This window comes from Mercenaria mercenaria, chromosome 5 (assembly GCF_021730395.1).
Source record: "Mercenaria mercenaria strain notata chromosome 5, MADL_Memer_1, whole genome shotgun sequence".
NCBI classification, from domain to species: Eukaryota; Metazoa; Mollusca; class Bivalvia; order Venerida; family Veneridae; genus Mercenaria; species Mercenaria mercenaria.
The window spans coordinates 19591877-19604278 of NC_069365.1; the positions used below are offsets into that span (position 1 = coordinate 19591877).

A 12402-nucleotide genomic window follows, 5' to 3' on the forward strand; every position below is an offset into this window, starting at 1 on the left:
GCATTGTTCCCCATTCAGTCAGTATCTTTTTGGCACCCCTTTTAACAGTTAATGATACTGTCCAAATTGAAAGATAGGCAAGGTCATTCTAGAAATTTAGCAGGGTATGGGATAAAGTAAGCACTAAACGCAATCAAAACACCAATCTGCGAACGCCGCTTAATGTTGTACTAACATGTTAGATGAAAATATATCATTTGATCACTTCAGAGGTTTCTTACTAGAACAAATGGTAACGACTGTTTTCCCTTTTAGTAAAATTGATGAAGATTGTTTTTGTTCAGATGTTTAAGTAAACTTAAAGCTTGAAATGACGATTGTTACTGTTTCCCTCATTATAGCGTCTTTTAAAATAATACTATGAGGTATAGTCTACAGCTAACTTGATTATTCTACAGCTGCTAACTAGAATCTAGTACTAAACAGATGTTGTTTAGATTTTCTTTCTCATGAGGAAATTTTTTATTTCTATCGTATGGTATGAAAATAAAGTATTTCTGGACATAGCCACAAGTGAAATGATGATATGTATCTCTTTACCATGAGATGATACATTAATAACAAAAAAAATGAATTTTACGCTAAAATGTTTAAAAAAAAATAATTTGTTAACAGTTTATTATTTTTGAGAACCAATACTTTTTCTGCACTGCCAATATTTATTTAGAATAAATAGAAACATCGCCTATGTTATGTTGTACCAGGTGGTTCACACAGTTCCCTGTAGTTTCTACATTTTTATTTCATTGTTTTATTATGAATGTGAAGGATGTACCGGGTTGCAGTCATTTTACATTTTATACTTTCAAAAAATTAGTTTTACTAGATAGTTAAACTGTTTACATTATTTTTCATATGTATTTTTTAAGCATAATACCGAGCTTAACTCATAAGGACACTGCTGAAAAAAATACGATAAACAGTGAAAATAAAGGATGTGTTTTCAACTGCAACTAATGTATAGAATATGTTTTACTTAAGTAAAATTAATATAACGAAAGTATGCAACTTTTTCTCAACATTTCTTTGAAAAGTATATCATCTATTAAAGTGTCATTCTTAATATCATGAACAAATAGCATTATATTTATTCAATATAATATCAATTTGACAAATCTGTCACGTTGAAACTACACATATTGGAATCGACACCTTTCTTTAATGTTAGGGAAGTAAACTATCTTTATTTTACTGTTATTATTTGGTACAACTTCATGTAACGTTTAACATAGTTACACCTTTAAACCGATATTTGCACACTGGGAGCAATAATATGGGGTCTCCGTTGTCGAGTGATTAAGGTCGCTGACTTCAAATCACTTGCCCCTCATCAATGTGGGTACGAGCCTCACTCGGGGTGTTGAATTCTTCATTTGAGGAAGCCAGCCAGCTGGCTTACGGAAGATCGGCGGTCCTACCCAGTTGCCCGCTTGTGATGAAATAATGCACGGAGGGGCACCTGGAGTTTTCCTCCGCCATCAAAGCCGGAAAGTCGCCATATGACCTATAATTGTGTCGGTGCGACGTTAAACCCAACAAAATAAATAAATAAATAGAACAATAATGTTGTCTGGCGTCGTTTTTTGTTTTTAAACTTTATAATAGTTTTCAGCATACTTAATATATGCTACTTTTCCATATTATTTTTGCTTTATTGCTTTATACAATTTATTAGTATTCAAGCAAATTGTATAATATATAATTGTACAATGATAAATCGAATTCAGAATCTGTATCATTAATATTTCTGTGTATGACTTTTAAACAGTTGTCAAAGTCCGTAGGATATACGACGATTTGAATCTCGTTACGTTTTAAAGCATATGTTTACAGAAATTGTAACAATGCAAGTAAATTACTCTTAACTAAAGATATGGAACAGAATTTAATGCAACAAACTAATGAAACAAGTTCTTCACTACACAAAATGTCACGACAGCAACTCGTAGCGGCCGTAAGAAATCTCACTGTATTTGGTTTCAGTATTGTTATATTTCCTTTTTCTGTCGGACAAGAGATTCCTATTAAAGTGTCATAGTTTTCTCTAAGACGGAATCGTCAGTAATGTGGTTCTTTGTATCATCTTTGATTTTCATGAGTATACTTAATTAAACGATTTCCCATATAATGTAGCTTTGCTGCGTAATATGCTAGGATCTCAGTATTTAGTTAGCTTAGATTTATCATATATTACACTTGCATTCCGTGTGGTCGCCATAAAAATGCTCAATATACTTGTGCTCAGTATTGCTGCATTTTCGTTTACTTTCATATCATGAAGTCCATTGAAATCATAGCTTTCCACCTGAGCCTGTGCAAGATGAAGTTAGCAGTGATGCACCTTTCATAACCATTCGTGAACAGACACCTTAAACTAAATCTGCTACAACTTAATTCAATAAGTTTTTTTGCAAAGGATATTGTAAAATCTTTTATTTTCTATAAGGTATTACCATACCATAGTTGAATTAACGATCATGCAATACTTAATGTTGCATAACAATGGTGAATCCGTTCTGCGCGATATTTTCTCAGAGACATATATCATCAACTAAATTATGAAATATATTGTTACATATAGTTAGTCTGATTCTTTGTGTTCTGAACATAACAATCAATTGTCGTAGATTTTAGATTAACCTCGGTTACTACATCATATCTAAGTAAGACATATAGTTTCTTTGATTAGCTAGTACGATTTAGCAGACGAAATATATTGTTCCCGTGTACCGTGTATGTAGATTTCTATGATGATATCTCATATCCTTAAATGTCCAAACTGTCCTAACCGTAATTAATTTACATAAGAATCACAATACTATACTCTTAAGAAAGCCAATCACAATTGCAATTCTCAAGGCATGCGAAAGGAATTTGAATGTAAGCAGTATTTATTACTTAAAACATCATAGCATCGCGAAGGCTTTTATGTCTATGCATGTGGTATACATATATTTATATTTCTTTTAACGTTAATAGGACGTATAAGCCGTCGACTGATTCTATGTTTTAATGTTATATGAAATTGTAAGTTAATATATCTGCCATAACGAATCAGCAAAAATGCTACTTGATGCGGGAAATCAACCGGCAGAAATGCGCGGTTTCTCATTTCACTATTTTTTCGAGCGTTAAAAATCTGTTTTCTGACGAAAGCAGACTTTCAGTTGTCGTGACTTCCGTAACATGATATGTATATCCAGCGTTAAGATATATTAGGGTCTGTTGACGACCTAATTAAAATATGCTCATTTGCATTGTATATTTTAGTTTATTGATAGGTTTTCGAAACAGCTTTACAGCTATCAGATTCCATCCAAAACACAGTATCCCAGCCGCGATACATGCACTTATAGGTGTTAAATAACCGTGCATTTAAAGTTGAATATTAATAATAGTTGATTTCATTTTGAAGTTCTTAAGGGTTTCTTATATTCCTTGCATTTCTCTAGAGGGTTGCATGGTCTTTCATCTAGAGTAACGTTTGTGTTTGTACTGTATTAATATAACCTGAATCGGTTGCTTTTATATACATCACATGGTGCTCAGTTTCAATGGTTACATTATTGGGTATATTAAGCCTTTATTTTAATTGCTTCTTAAATTGATGGTTGTAAATTGTTGTACTTGTACGGGACTGGAAAGATAGATGTAAACGCTTCTAATCTTATCAGAATTATTTTATATCTATAATTAGTCATCCATCTCTGCTATAAATACTTAATGAAATGTTGTTTCAGAAACTCTTGTGTGAAAGCTTCAAAATGAGTTAAATGCATTATCTCTCTTTCACTGATACAATTTTAAATACCGGTATGGTATAACTTGCAAAATAACAACAACACTAAAATATATACCAATTCTTTCATAATGTACGTGTTGAACATTTGGTGTATGCCACACATTCGGTAGTGTCAATTTACATGTAGCGCGCAGCTGACACGTGTTACCAGACAATTATAAGCAGATGATTATAAATGTTTATAGAGAATACTACAAAATGCTTACAAATGAAATTTTCTCTCATATCGACTGTAAAACATGCCAAGTGAAGCATTTGATCAAATATTTGTCAAGTTTGATTTCAAAAGAATTCTTAAAGTAATACATAAACGTAGTTTATCTCAAGAAAATGTGGTACAGTAGGATTCATTATTGGATATTACAGATTAGGAAACTAATCTTTAATATATGACCACATGTCCTAGCTTTATCCTGATATCCATAAACATTATCAAATATTTGTCAATTTTGATTTGATCAGGATTTCTAAGTTAAATAAATGTAGCTTATCTCAAGAAAATGTTGCATTTTCATGTGTCCATATACTATTAAATTACACTGGGGAGAGCAGCCCTTGTTGTACGATAGCATGTCCTGGCCTTTTCTCCGGTTGACATTAACCTGATAAAGTATTTGTCAATTTTAATTTGGTAAGAACTTTTAAGTCAGATGAACGTATCTTATCTCCAGAAAATGTGGGATTGCAGGAATCCACATTGCATACATACACAAGTTGCTAATAAATTACATTAAAAAAAAGAAAATGAAGAGGAAATCCTAGGGGAAGCAATCCTTGATATACGATCAAATGCACTGGTTTTCTCTATACTTGGCATAAACATTCGGAATCTTGACTGGCGTATCTTTTCGTAATCAGCCTAAAACATCAAATGCAAATGTCAATACAATTATTGTTAAAAGACATGCAATGCTTATTTTTTATAATTCATAAACAATAATATACATCAAACGTACGTTACTTTTATAAGAGCCATATAAAAGCCATTTTATGTAAAGTGTTAGGATTCAGTCTAAAATTTACTTGAACCCATAAAAGCAGTTTTATTTAAAAAAAGGCAATGATGTTCATGGTGTGTAAAGGTCAACAACGATATCACGTATACTCTTGTGTCCAATCCAGCTCAGACGTCCACGCTTGTTTTCGACATATAGATACATATCGTGTAAACAACGTCTATCAAAGTCTAATCTTGCTATACAGACGTCGAAACCTGAAAAGACATATAAAATTAATAGTTTCTTTGTTATTGACAATTTTGATGTACACTGGTCTCCAGTACGGCCAGTAGAAATTTTGTTTCATTTTGATATACTTCGGAAAGAAAAAGGGCTTGGTCTTTAATATGTAAAACGGAATGTCATTAACATTATCGAATATTAGTATGTATTTAGATATGCATTAAACTGACTGACTGAATGAAAGAAAATTACGTGACAGAAGACTTGATATTCTTTTAAATGATACAGGTGAAATATTTACAAGTGAAAGTTGTCTTGCATGATACAAAGTTGCGACATTTTCAATGAAATGTTCTGAAAGACTTACCTCACATCATTACAATCATTATTAGTACCTAATTATAGATTTCTAGTAAACAGTTAGAGCAACAATTAATTTACCAGATTGTCAACGTGAAACGAAACCGATGAAGGGCAAACGATTCGTATGTTCGATATGAATTTCCGGTGTTGCATAGTAACTCCAATGCTGTGGTGTTACATCTTCATAGAATGCTAAATGTTTACCTCATGAGTTATTTATATATAATACGAGACTCCAAACTCAAAGTGTTAAGGGGCAATGGTTACAAAATACTTACTTAAAGCATACTTAAGCCCACAGCCTCGGAGATCCGTGTAAGTCAGAAAAATTTAAAACTTCTAGAAATGAAAAAAAATCTACAACCTACGCTGATTGTTTCTTTCCGATATTGCTTAAATATCAAATGAAATATGCTAAACAAACGTATGTAGAAGAACAGTTTTTAACAAGAACTATCATAGGGTTTCAGTTGATTGTATCACATATATTTAATTCAAAAGCTTAATAGATTTTATAAATTTAGAAAATGAGAATTACAAATTTTATTTTCAAATACATGTACATACTGAATTTTGTGTTAGATTCCATATATTTACCTTAGCAGAGTTTTTCTATCATATCAGACTAAACATGACATGATGATCATTCTGATATATCTTAGAATTCCTTCCTGTAAAAGGTAATTTCATGAAACATAATTACATAAATTCAAAACTCTGTTATGTATTTGCGTTTTCCTTTATCGCAGTTGTTTCATGTAAATGTACTGTATTGTCTTGGCTGCTTTAATAATTAAAACGTAGTTCATGTAGTCTCGTTCTTCATGTTGCCAAAATATCCGATGTTAATGGATTTAACAAAACTTCCATTATGTAATTCTTGTAATTAACGTTATCAATTTCTTCCTACCTATACTCGTTTTTAATCATAACTGGCAACTGCTGGGGGAAATCAAGTTATTTTGTTTCAGATCGCTATAAAGTTATACGCATATGCCAATAATTGCGATCAAAGAGCATGTTCACTTATACCTTGCATTCATTTTGTTTATGATACAAATAAACAAACATGCGCAACGTTGCACTTAATTTGTTTCACTATATCCCTGAACGCACATAGGTGCGCATTTATGACTGAAGCGATTATAAACAGTAAAAATCTGTATGTAATCATTGACCTACATATTATTACTGTTTATAATCATTTAAATCATAAATGCGCACCTAGAAATGTTAGATACACGAGTCTGCCTCCCTGCACATCCTCCGTTCCAGCGAACCAGAATCTTTGATTATATTTGAAGATGTTAGACACAGTTTCTTCCCCATTCTAGATACTACAGGTTTACTTAGTGAACCAAGGTAAGGGAAATCAGATAAATAACAATGATCTTGAATGGTTTACACAACATAATGAGACCAGTCTTAAAATACAAGACAAATGACAGTCTGACCACTGTTTAGCTGATCAAACTGCCATTATACCACTTAAGGAGGTAGTATACCTTGTTATCAGGATACATTCAAACTAGTTGAACAGCAAGAAGTTTGTTTCTAGTATAATTTTTATCCAGGTTTGAAGTACTTGACCCTCCAAAGGTATTTTGTATTGAAAAAAGAAGGAAAATACAGGTATTTAACACTTTTCCGTGTATTTTGATTTCAATGGTATCCGTAGATGTGTTGTTGATAATTTGATAAGTTTACTAGCATGCACGTTAACTATCTAATATAAGCTGAAAATGTAAATGTCGAGGAGCTCGTGTTTCGATGGTAACACTTGGTGTTGGCTGCGATTACAACAGGTATTAAAGTTTATCTATATATAACGGACCTTGCTGTTAATAAAAATATAATGAAACACAGGAAGGGAAATAATTTCAAACCAGCAGATTGAAACGGGTCTAAGACTTTCCAGGGATAGCAACAAATGGTGGATTGTTTAGTTAATTTTCAAACTTGACTTTTATTCTATATTAAAGTCAAACACATCTAAAGCATTTTTATGAATGGCAACGTCATTTAATGGCAGTTATGTAAAATGCTTGCAACAAAAATGCAGAGGTGACCAACATTAAACTTTAACTTGCTGTTTATAAACAATCGTGGTATATCCTATGTCTAATATAACAATCTGTATTCTGAGATAATCACTAAAATAAACTGGCATTTGTCACTGAGACATTAAAAAATGAAACAAATACAGAAATTGAAATTGTGTGAAAACACCTCGATTATCAGTCTAGTAACCGCAACTCCCCAGTATTCGAAATCTACTTATTAAATTTCCTTATTGAGCTCTTGAATTTAGTGATGTATGGTTTGTTTTCAAAGACATCTGAAAGATATATAAAGAGAATTTTAACATCAAAGACGTGAATATTTCAATATGCTGAATAAGAGAACCAGAGAACATTATCAAAGATAAAAAATAATTCATGTTTCTAACGACAGCTTCTGGAAGGAAAGCAAAACATTTATTTGTTATGCAGTTGTTTCTTGAAACTGGAACTGTTTTTATTTATTATTTTTATGAACACCTTTTAGCAGTTTAGTCACAATTTGAACCGTGCTTTATATACAAGCAATATGTTTCATTGTATTTATACAAGAAGGAACAGAAATAAGGAATGATGTTTTCTGAAACTGCATTAAACTTTGTAAAGTAGGGAGCGCTTTACGTGTGGTAATAAGGATATAATTCAAAGGAGCACAAATCATTCAACAAAACTGCTAGGACAGAATTCTATTGTTTTCATATTAGATATGTTTTGAAAACAGAAATACAAAGAAAGCAAAGTAAATAAACATATTGCAAATGCTATCGTCTCTTGCTACTTTATTGGTAAACTTGGCAACTTAATTAGCGAAACGAAATATAGGTATGAAACACTACTTTTTATACTTAAGATGCATCTTTTGTAACGTATTTACTGTAAATCCAAGCATCTTTATTCATTAACATAGTAGAATATAGTATACGTGTGCATAATGGTAAATGCGTTCCCTTTATATAATGTTTGAGAATGTATGTAAACGATTTATGAAAACAATCGTTATAGTAATTAATTAAATTATCAACACAATTGCTAGAACGTCACAGATGATTGCACAGACAACGTCATTGTCGGTCACCGATGGACTACCAGTAGTAGTAGTAAATTATCAGGCCATAGTCGAGGACAATTTCAGTTTCTTATATTGTAGAAAAACACAAACAAAATTAAAGATAAGACACTTAAAAGCGCCACTGTTTTATCTAACATAGCAAAAGATAAAAGGTTAAGGGTCGATTTCCCGGAAGCACAGAGCACAGCCATAGAGGTAGTCCCACAACAAAAATATTGTAGACGGGTTGCTTCAAAAATCCAACAACAGGTACATTTTAATTATATGCAAAATACAGACAAAAAGGGGCGGTGGGGGTTCGGGGCGGGGGTAGCGGGTAGATAAAAGGGTCGTGTCGGGTGTTGGGGGGAAGTGGGGGAGAAAAAGGATGAATATTAAGCAGGGAAAGCCACGTTCCTAAAACGCAGTCTCCCTACACCATAAACAACCGCGGCGCAGACACACCAGTACACAAGACAAAATACACACACAATTAACTTACACAGATGAACAAACAGACAAGTAAAAATAAACAACGCAGTGAGGCACCACAGTGGAGCACGCCCTAGGACGGCCGGTGGCCCAGACTATGTCGGGCACGATTTTCTTACTCATAGTAAAATGAGAGGGGTTCAAATGCAAGGGAGCGCAAATGCAAGGGCATAATGTGCTGGAGTTTACAGCGTTGGTCTTGAAAGTTAACTATCTGTTATACTTCATTGTGTTTCGATAAGTTCCCAATTTTGTTATCAAATCTGTGCTAATATCTGGTCATATTTTTTTTTCTATTTAATTAAACATCAGTACACGACTTGTTTGAGAACGGCATCATTTAATCATCAATACTCTATGCAGAATAAGTATTGTTCTATGTGGTATTGGAGGAAGAAGCAACTATTTATTTATGAAATATGTTATGGACATATATAAAACTAAAGGATAATGCTTGTAATTATTGTTCATGTATGCAAATAGCAAAGCGATGCCATAGCTAAAAGTATACACATTCAAGAAGTGTGTGTGTAGTTTCAGTTCATACTTTACTGGGTAATAATTTAAGAACGTAAAAAGCATGTTTGTTTTCACATTAATTCACTAAAATTTCATGGAAGTCTTGACGTCGTGCCTTTTACATACCATTTAATTATTCTGTTCTTTGGATGTTATAGCAAAAATTTGTGCCCCGGGTGAGGATCGAACTCACGACCTTCAGATCGCTCTTTTGGTAGGTGATTATGAGACTGACGCGCTACCTATTGCGCTACCGAGGCACTTAGTACTGTAGTCCGGCTACGGACTAGAAGATCTTTTTAATATTTTTAAAAATAATTTCTTTTATATGTTGTGACCAATCTTTCTTGGCTCTGATTATTTACTAGTGTTTTGAGAAGAAAAGAGACATAATTATACAAAATTTGAATAGCCTCACAATTGCCATTCAGATTGCTGTACCTAAAGGCAAATCCGTAAATGCGAAGTTTTACAAGATTAAAGTTCTTCAAAAACTGAAGAAATATTTCAAAAATCGAAGACCCACAACTGGTTTGGCCAATGTCAGATTGCTACATGACAATGCGTCATCGCACTAGGCGTCTATTGTACAAGACTTTCTGAAGCAGGAAAAGGTTGTTGTGCTCACCCTCCTTATTCGCCTGACCTTGCCCGTGTGACTTCTTTTTGTTCCCAAGGCTCAAAAAATACCTTTCCGGTCGAAAATTTATGCAGCGCAAACACCTCCGTTCTGCAATATTCCAGTGTCTTCATAGTATACCTAGAAAAGACTATGAAAACGCCTTCAAGGATTGGATTAGAAGACTGAAACTTTGCATATCGTTTGGGGTGAATACTTCGAGGGGACCAAATAAAGTTTTCATTGAAATCTATCAAGGATACATTTTTATGTACTTAGATGCATTCATATTTGAACAATCCTCGTACAAACACACATCATGCATGTATATACTTTAAGACGGGCGTTTATATTGTCGTACAAATAGAGTATGCAATTTAACAGTACTGATAGTCTGTGTTCAAACCCTGTGTTTTGCTCACAGGAGATAACTCCTGAGGCTATTCAAATTTTGTATAATTATGTCTCTTTTCTTCTCAAAACACTAGTAAATAATCAGAGCCAAGAAAGATTGGTCACAACATATAAAAGAAATTATTTTTAAAAATATTAAAAAGATCATCTAGTCCGTAGCCGGACTACAGTACTAAGTGCCTCGGTAGCGCAGTAGGTAGCGCGTCAGTCTCATAATCACCTACCAAAAGAGCGATCTGAAGGTCGTGAGTTCGATCCTCACCCGGGGCACAAATTTTTGCTATAACATCCAAAGAACAAAATAATTAAATGGTATGTAAAAGGCACGACGTCAAGACTTCCATGAAATTTTCACTGGCACCAGATCAGAAAGAAAATGCCTCCGTACGTGTTATACCCTACCCCTAGGTATTCTATAAGAACCATGGTCATGAACGGGAAAGTGCACTAACCCATTTCAATCGTACATTTCTCAACTTAAACGCGCAGTTCGGTGAATGTGTACCTAGTATATTGAACAAGCGATAATTTATCATCCATCGTGCACCAGTCACATTGTCTCAATATTCCATATTGCTGTGATTATCAACATATTTTATGCTTTCGTCAACGTTACAGAAAAAACTTGCTTGAACTTCCCTAATGAACATCCGGTCTAGATGTCACGACAGTGCGCACATGTTTGTCGAAACGTAAACAAACAAAAACAGATTTTAAAAAAATCACAATTTTACACTAAAACTCGAAATGATGAATGAAATTCATCTTGTATATGATCTTTAATTTGAAATCGTACATTGGTCTGCATCTGTTCTGTATATTTTATTCATTTTGCACATTTTGCTGCATTTTCACATTTTAGCGGACACGTGTAGTAAAATGACGATTGACATACATTTTTACAACAGCCAATCAGAATGGTTTTGTAATCTAGAACGGAACTTCACCAGGGAAGTTCAAGCAAGTTTTTTGTGTAATGTTGAAATTACTATAAACTACGCGTTGTTTTTTTAAAATAAGATGTATTGAAAAATGTAACTGGTACACAATGGAAGATAAATTACCACTTGTTTGATATCCATAGTACACATTTACCCAACTGCGTGTTTTAGGTATGAAATGCGCGATTGAAACGGGTTAGTATATTTTCCCGTTCACGACCATGGTTCTTATAGAATACCTAGGGGTAGGGTATAACACATACGGAGGCATTTTCTTTCTGATCTGGTGCCAGTGGAAATTTTAGTGAATTAATGTGAAAACAAACATGCTTTTTACGTTCTTAAATTATTACCCAGTAAAGTATGAATTGAAACTACAAACACACTTCTTGAATGTGTATACTTTTAGCTATGGCATCGCTTTGCTATTTGCATACATGAACAATAATTACAAGCATTATCCTTTAGTTTTATATATGTCCATAACATATTTCATAAATAAAAAGTTGCTTCTTCCTCTAATACCACATAGAACAATACTTATCCCGCATAGAGTATTGATGATTAAATGATGCCGTTCTCAAACAAGTCGTGTACTAATGTTTAATTAGATAGAAAAAAAAACATAACCAAATATTAACACAGATTTGATAACAAAATTGGGAACTTATCGAAACACAATGAAGTATAAAATTAAAACATATTTCTGACAAATGTGACTGTTTGCAGTAAACAGATAGTTAACTTTCAAGACCAACGCTGTAAACTCCAGCACATTATGCCCTTGCATTTGCGCTCCCTTGCATTTGAACCCCTCTCATTTTACTATGAGTAAGAAATCGTGCCCGACATAGTCTGTGCCACCGGCCGTCCTAGGGCGTGCTCCACTGTGGTGTCTCACTGCGTTGTTTATTTTTACTTGTCTGTTTGTTCATCTGTGTAAGTTAGTTGTGTGTGTATTTT

At 33.4% G+C, this 12402-nt stretch overlaps 2 non-coding genes across 2 annotated transcripts; one reads left to right on the top strand and one right to left on the bottom strand.

Moving 5' to 3' along the window:
* Nucleotides 1–9633: 9633 nt before the first annotated feature.
* Trnam-cau (transfer RNA methionine (anticodon CAU)) lies at nucleotides 9634–9725 on the bottom strand. Its single transcript is given in 2 exon segments — nucleotides 9634–9669; nucleotides 9689–9725. It is a non-coding gene; the product is annotated as a tRNA-Met (tRNA).
* A 951-nt stretch (nucleotides 9726–10676) lies between these two features.
* Trnam-cau (transfer RNA methionine (anticodon CAU)) lies at nucleotides 10677–10768 on the top strand. The gene is given in 2 exon segments: nucleotides 10677–10713; nucleotides 10733–10768. It is a non-coding gene; the product is annotated as a tRNA-Met (tRNA).
* The last annotated feature ends 1634 nt before the right edge of the window (nucleotides 10769–12402 follow it).